The sequence below is a fragment of the Triticum dicoccoides genome, chromosome 3B (assembly GCF_002162155.2).
Source record: "Triticum dicoccoides isolate Atlit2015 ecotype Zavitan chromosome 3B, WEW_v2.0, whole genome shotgun sequence".
NCBI lineage: Eukaryota > Viridiplantae > Streptophyta > Magnoliopsida > Poales > Poaceae > Triticum > Triticum dicoccoides.
In genome coordinates this window covers 157,322,989-157,329,113 of record NC_041385.1, presented here as the reverse complement: position 1 = coordinate 157,329,113, position 6,125 = coordinate 157,322,989, and the positions used below count along the sequence as shown (strand labels likewise).

Here is a 6,125-nt window from a genome sequence, read left to right as displayed (position 1 = left end):
ATAGGAAAATGGGTCAGTACTCCTAGGAGTACATACTCCCAGGGTCCATTTCACCTTGTGTGCGATAGCCCCCGATAAACTAGTTGAGATAATTATTTAAGGCAACATATCATGTGCATCCGAGGGAGTTGTATATCCATGCATCCGTTTGGCCTCGACCATCTGATCCAAATCGCATGGGCAGCATCGAAACTACAATTATTTTGCGTTTACACGCCCGCCTGCACACCTAAGTCAATGTAATTTATCAGTAACCCCCCTAACGCTTATTCTCACTTGATAGATATAGAAGGCATGCAGATCAGATCAGGATGTGCGCCGGTGGCGACTACAAAACGCGGCGGGCTTGCGTGCGATCACAAACGTGGAGAACATGTGGGCGGCGACGACACAACACGGCAGGCCTCGGCGGCGACAGATCAGTCGATGCAGTCTTCGATTCTAACTTATAGACATCAGCAGCTTCATCTCTGGTTCTGATCGAGAGACAACCAGACGACGATTAAGTCTCACATATTCAATGCCTTTGAGAACCATACTGGCATACAGGCAAGGGAACTCACACAGTTTTCGTGAACAGGCACGACTGGCTGGAATCACAATTTAACAAATGCTGGATCTGATTAGCTATGGATAGCACGTGCAGTTGCATGCATGTTACGAATCCTTATGGAGCTGTTGGCGATCGTGGCTGGCCTCCGCGTTGTGTGTTCACCGCCGCTACTGGACGCTGCTGTTTGGTCGCCGCCGGTGCCTGCCGCGTTGTGTGGTCGTCACCGGTCCCTGCTGTGTTGTGTTGCCTCTGTTCGTCGCCGCGCCGCCCTGTGTTGCGGAAAACGGAATGGTCTCCATGTTTGTGATCGCACGCCGGCCGCGATTTGTAGTGGCCGCCGGCGCACAGCCTGATCTGATCTGTTTCATTAATTCGATCTATCTACGGGCGTTAGGGGGTTTACTGACAAGTTACATCGACTTGGGTGTCTATGCGGGCGTGTAAACGTAAATTAATCATTGTTTTGATGCTGCCCATGCGATTTCGATCTGATGGTCGAGGACAAAACGGATGCACGGATACACAACTCCTGCGGATGCATAAGATATGTTGCCATTATTTAATTCGTTGAAACAGAATCCTTTTTTATAGTGATATTAAAAGTCATCCTTAAAACTAATCTGCATCCATTTGTTATTCTCGTGTATACCTGCTGCGACGGCGGCTGCCCTATTTCTTGTAGCTTCGTCGCCGCCGCCGGCGGCTCGGTCTCAGCTTTGGACCCGCTGCATGCATCGGCATGCATCAAGACAACGCCCCAGTTTCTACCCATTAGGTCTTCGGCGTCGAGCTCTCTCCACCGTCCACAAAATCATCCACAACTCAGATGGGGTTTGCTGCTTATCATCGATCTTCTCTCGTGTGTAAACAAATACATGTCCATGAATCTAGCCTATCGTATATATAATTAACCAATGCAGTGTGGATTTACCTGCCCTATTTCTTGTAGCTTCGTCGCCGCCGTCGGCGGCTCGGTCTCAGCTCTGGACCCGCTGCATGCATCGGCATGCATCAAGACAACGCCCCAGTTTCTACCCAGTAGGTCTCTGGCGTCGAGCGCTCTCCACCATCCACAAAATCATCCACAACTCAGATGGGGTTTGCTGCTTATCATCGATCTTCTCTCGTGTGTAAACAAATACATGTCCATAAAGCTAGCCTATGGTATATATAATTAACCAATGCAGTGTGGATTTGCCTAACTAGCCACTGATGTATGCAGGGGCGGAGCTGGGCCCCGGGCACCCAGGGCCCAGGCCCGGGGCGTGAGAAATGTTTAGCCTTATATCTATACATGTTTCGTATTGGGCCTGGGGTGCAGCCCAGCACAACCTAGGCACACACAAAACCCGAAGCCTCGCACGGACGCTCCATCCCTTCCAATCGCCCCGAACTGCCGACCTAGAGACAAATCGCACGCACGCATCGTCCCTTGCCCTACTCGGCGCTGCCGTCCGCCGTCTTCCTCGCGACCTGGACTACCCCGGCCCTCCACTGGGCGCTGCACACGCCCCCTTCTGCAGTCCTGATGCCACGTCTGCGCGATGCGCGAGCCGAACCTCAGCAACTGGCCGTTGCCACCCGGGCCTCAACCGTCGTGCTGATGCGCTGCTGCCGGGCGCCGGTGACCGGTCCCTGCATCCGCAGCGCGCGCATGACTCCGCCCCTACTTTTAGCCTCCCCGGCCTAAGCCACGACCCCTGGCCGCTGTGTTGCTGCTGCATCCGCCGGGCACTCCATTCTCCAACATTAGGTATGTTTTCTGTCATAAATTGAATTGAAATCTACAGTGTATATGTATTGATTGATCTTAAACTGATGCATTTTGATATCAATTACATTTCATGTTATAGAAAAAACAATAGATGATGAAGAAACTATTTTTTCACCGGTGCTCATAAGTCGTAACAGGGGTGTCTATTTTGTTGGATTGTTATACATTGAGTTGAAATTCTACATTTCTTGTGAAATTGGGTCATATATTTGTGTGTTTTCGTATGGGGTATTTTTACGGGGATAGAGCTCTTTTGTAGTTGTTATTGGCGATGAAAAGTTTCCATGTTGCCGGAAAAAAATAGGCCCGGGGTTTACATCAGTCCTGGCTCCGCCACTGGATGTATGTGCATCACGCGCCCGACGACGGAGTGCCTAGCATGCATTTTCTCCCATCCAGGTATGTTGGCTAGTTCATGTGCATGCGCAAATGGATGATGAGACTACATGCATCTGTTCTACTGATTATTTTATATCTTATGCATGATTGATCTACACAGTTCATTTGAATCGAGGGCTGTACACGAGATGGTATACGCCGGCGGCGGCGCGTCTTCTCATAGCAAGACGCAGATCAGTTTTCCCCATAACGGCTATGCCTACAAAACTCAAAGGACTTCGCTGACAACTCCGATCACCCGACACTACGATCCAGATCTGGAAGAATTGATTTGTGCATCATGCAAGATGCATGCATAATAAACACGATGGTGTAATATGATGCACGTACATAATTTGGCTATTTTAGTATTTTTATTTCTTGAAGTGGAAATAAACTTGTATTCGAAACAAAATATACCTTTCCTTTTTTTTCCTAAATGATATACACCTTTTTTAGTTCATACTTCTTTCTTGAAAAATGTAGTATGTATACACTCTCGCGAAAAAATTCTCACTCGGCAATGTAACACATGCACTAGAAACAGTATATGCCCTCTCCACGAAAGAGAGCTGATTTTCTAGACCATGGTGCACTCGAACCTACGCTCAGCACGGTCGGATCCATTTCTATTTTCACGGGGATCTGTGCAAGTTAATGTTGTGCAAACCCTATGTGCAAGTTAATCATCAGCTAAAGTGATTCTTGTGCTAGGTCTTGCTCGGGACCCATTTCTTCATAGCATTATATTAAACTGACATACAACCCTAAGCTACAGTGCCAGTCTGGTCCACGAGAAGAACTCAAAGACATATTTTTATCCTTTGGTGTCTCTCCTATACTAAGCACCGTACATTCTCATATCTAGATATATATTGTAGAAAATATTGTACTATATTTTCAGTCTCAAAAGAGATAAAAAGTTGTGTGAAGACCATGATTTTTCTATATATCGGTGCAGATCTTTTTAAAAAAAATTGATCAATTGTGCATGGGAGCTTTTACTAAAAATCCATGAAATATTTACGTTTTTCAGTAGTTTTAGTAAATGAACTTACTGCTACAAAAGCCACAAATGTCAATGGGTACTTCATCGTGAAAAAACGCAAAAATGTAAACAATCTGAGTGTACACAGAACGAGGAACCAGGAATAAAATAAAGCATTGGAGACTGTACTAGAACTCCAGGATGTTGAATTTTTTAACACCTACGAATTCAAACGTAGACTGATTAGCATTTTATAGGTCTCTTGATCACTTGTGCATGGTTCCTGAAACAATTTAATTAGCTCGTATCTTGAAAAGGTTGTCAGAGGATGTATGGCAGTGAGTGTAGGTTCCGGTGCACCATGGTCCCCAGCAACATTTTCGCTCCACGAAATGAAGCATATACCCGTGCACAAAAAAGTATATTTCCTCGTGGCATAATATATGGTATATACTCCTCACAAAAATGCAGCATGTATCCTCCAAAACAAAATGAAGTATATACTCAATGACTCACAACAAATAATATACTTGCTTAGCAAAATAAATGGTATATGCCGCATTACAAACAAAGAATATACTCGCTCAAAATAAGTAGTATACACCCTCTCAGCAAAATGAATTATATATTCCCTCACAAAAAAGTAGAAGTACATCTCAGCAAAATATATTGTATATACCCTTGACAAAGAAATCACATATACTCATCCAAAAAAACAATTGTTATATGCATTGAATTCCATGACATATGTGCTCAAAATTACATATATATACACTTTCGGTGGTAGCATGCGTTGTATGCAAGGCAAGCTAAACAAAAAAAAACGCCGACCACAACAACCATTCAAAACTTGGATAGGGTATGGACAGTCCTATCTTCTAGGAATTAGGTACGCATGCATAGGAATTAAGTAGTTTTTTTTCTCTAACCACCACGGTCCTATTGGATATACCCATAGCACCGGCTAAACTCAATCCACTAAGGCTAGGAGTACATACTCCTGGGAGTAGGATTTTCTACAATAGCTTGCCACAGAACTAGTTAAGGTTTTCAACGGTGTAAAAGTTCTCAAAAATCCTGAAAAAAATACCGAATCAACACACCTATAATATAACATGATCCAACGGATGGATTGAAAAAATATGGCTGCATGTGTCCTGGACAAAAAGAACAAATGTTTCAATATATATTGATCCTGCAGAGAGCTGAAATGCTTGTTTTTTTCACTAAGGACACATAAATGCATATTTTCGCAATCACACCGTTGGATCATCTTATTATATTAGAGTGAGGTTTCCCTATTTATTTCATATTTTTTACTTACTTTTAAACCGTTAAATGTTTAGAAAGCCTTAACTAGTTCTGTGGCAAGCTATGATAGACACAGTTTTATTTTGCTATTGGACATGCGGCTGAATATTTTTCCAATTCAACATTCTTTTTCCGTATTCATTAGCGTTTACTTCGGTTTTTATTTTCTTTTTTGTTTATTTTTCTCTTTTATGTGTATATGCTGATGTTGTGTTTTTTGCAGTATGTATACACGAAAATACTATACAATATGTGGATGTTGTGTGTAAATTATATAAGAGTGCCAAAATTACACTACTTCTATGCCTATTTAGGCATATCTATTAAAAATACATTTTCATGTAAATTATATTTACTTTTTTCAAATATTTCTAGTTTTTATATTCGTTCTTTTTTAGGGTAATTCCAATGCCACTAATATATTATTGTTTTGAAACAATTTAATTTTTTATTTGCTGCACTATTATATGCTTATTCTTGCATATTATAACAAAAGTAATTTTGTGCAAGTTTTTGTCATCAGTTTTTAGTTCATTTTTCATTTTCTTTATTCTTTAGAGGTAATACCATTGCCACAAATTCTTCCCTAGAAAATTTCATTTTTGCGTCATATTATAAATTTTTATCTTAGTCTTAACATATAGAAGGCTGGAGGAAGAAGGTAGTTGAGCCTTTAGATCTCGATCAGGCGGCTGAGAGTGATTTGACTTAACCAAAAAATAGGGACCTATCTAATAGTTGGCCCCTTCATATATGTTATTGTTTCTTTATGATAAAAAAATTTATCCATGATGTAGTGACATGTACTACAGGCCATCGATGTATTGATTTCCCGAATTATAATTTTCATGATGAATTCCTGCTTTATTTCATACTAGATTTAGCCAATAACTAGAAGGGTTGTGCGCGCTTTGATGCGCCGTTCATGTTGTTGGGATTCTTAAAAAAATCACTCTGTTTCAAAATATAAGGTGTATTACTTTTCTGACAAGTCAAAACTTTTAAGTTTGATCAAATTTGTAATAAAATATATCAAAATCCATAACATCAAATCGGTATTTTTAGATTCATCACAAAATGAATTTCCATACATTTTTGTTTAATAATGTGGATGTCGATAT

At 41.5% G+C, this 6,125-nt stretch overlaps 1 long non-coding RNA gene across 1 annotated transcript; it reads left to right on the top strand.

The window, feature by feature from the left end:
• Positions 1 to 2,234: 2,234 nt before the first annotated feature.
• LOC119281035 lies at positions 2,235 to 3,068 on the top strand. The gene is made up of 3 exons (XR_005138249.1): positions 2,235 to 2,306; positions 2,632 to 2,726; positions 2,827 to 3,068. It is a non-coding gene; the product is annotated as an uncharacterized LOC119281035 (long non-coding RNA).
• The last annotated feature ends 3,057 nt before the right edge of the window (positions 3,069 to 6,125 follow it).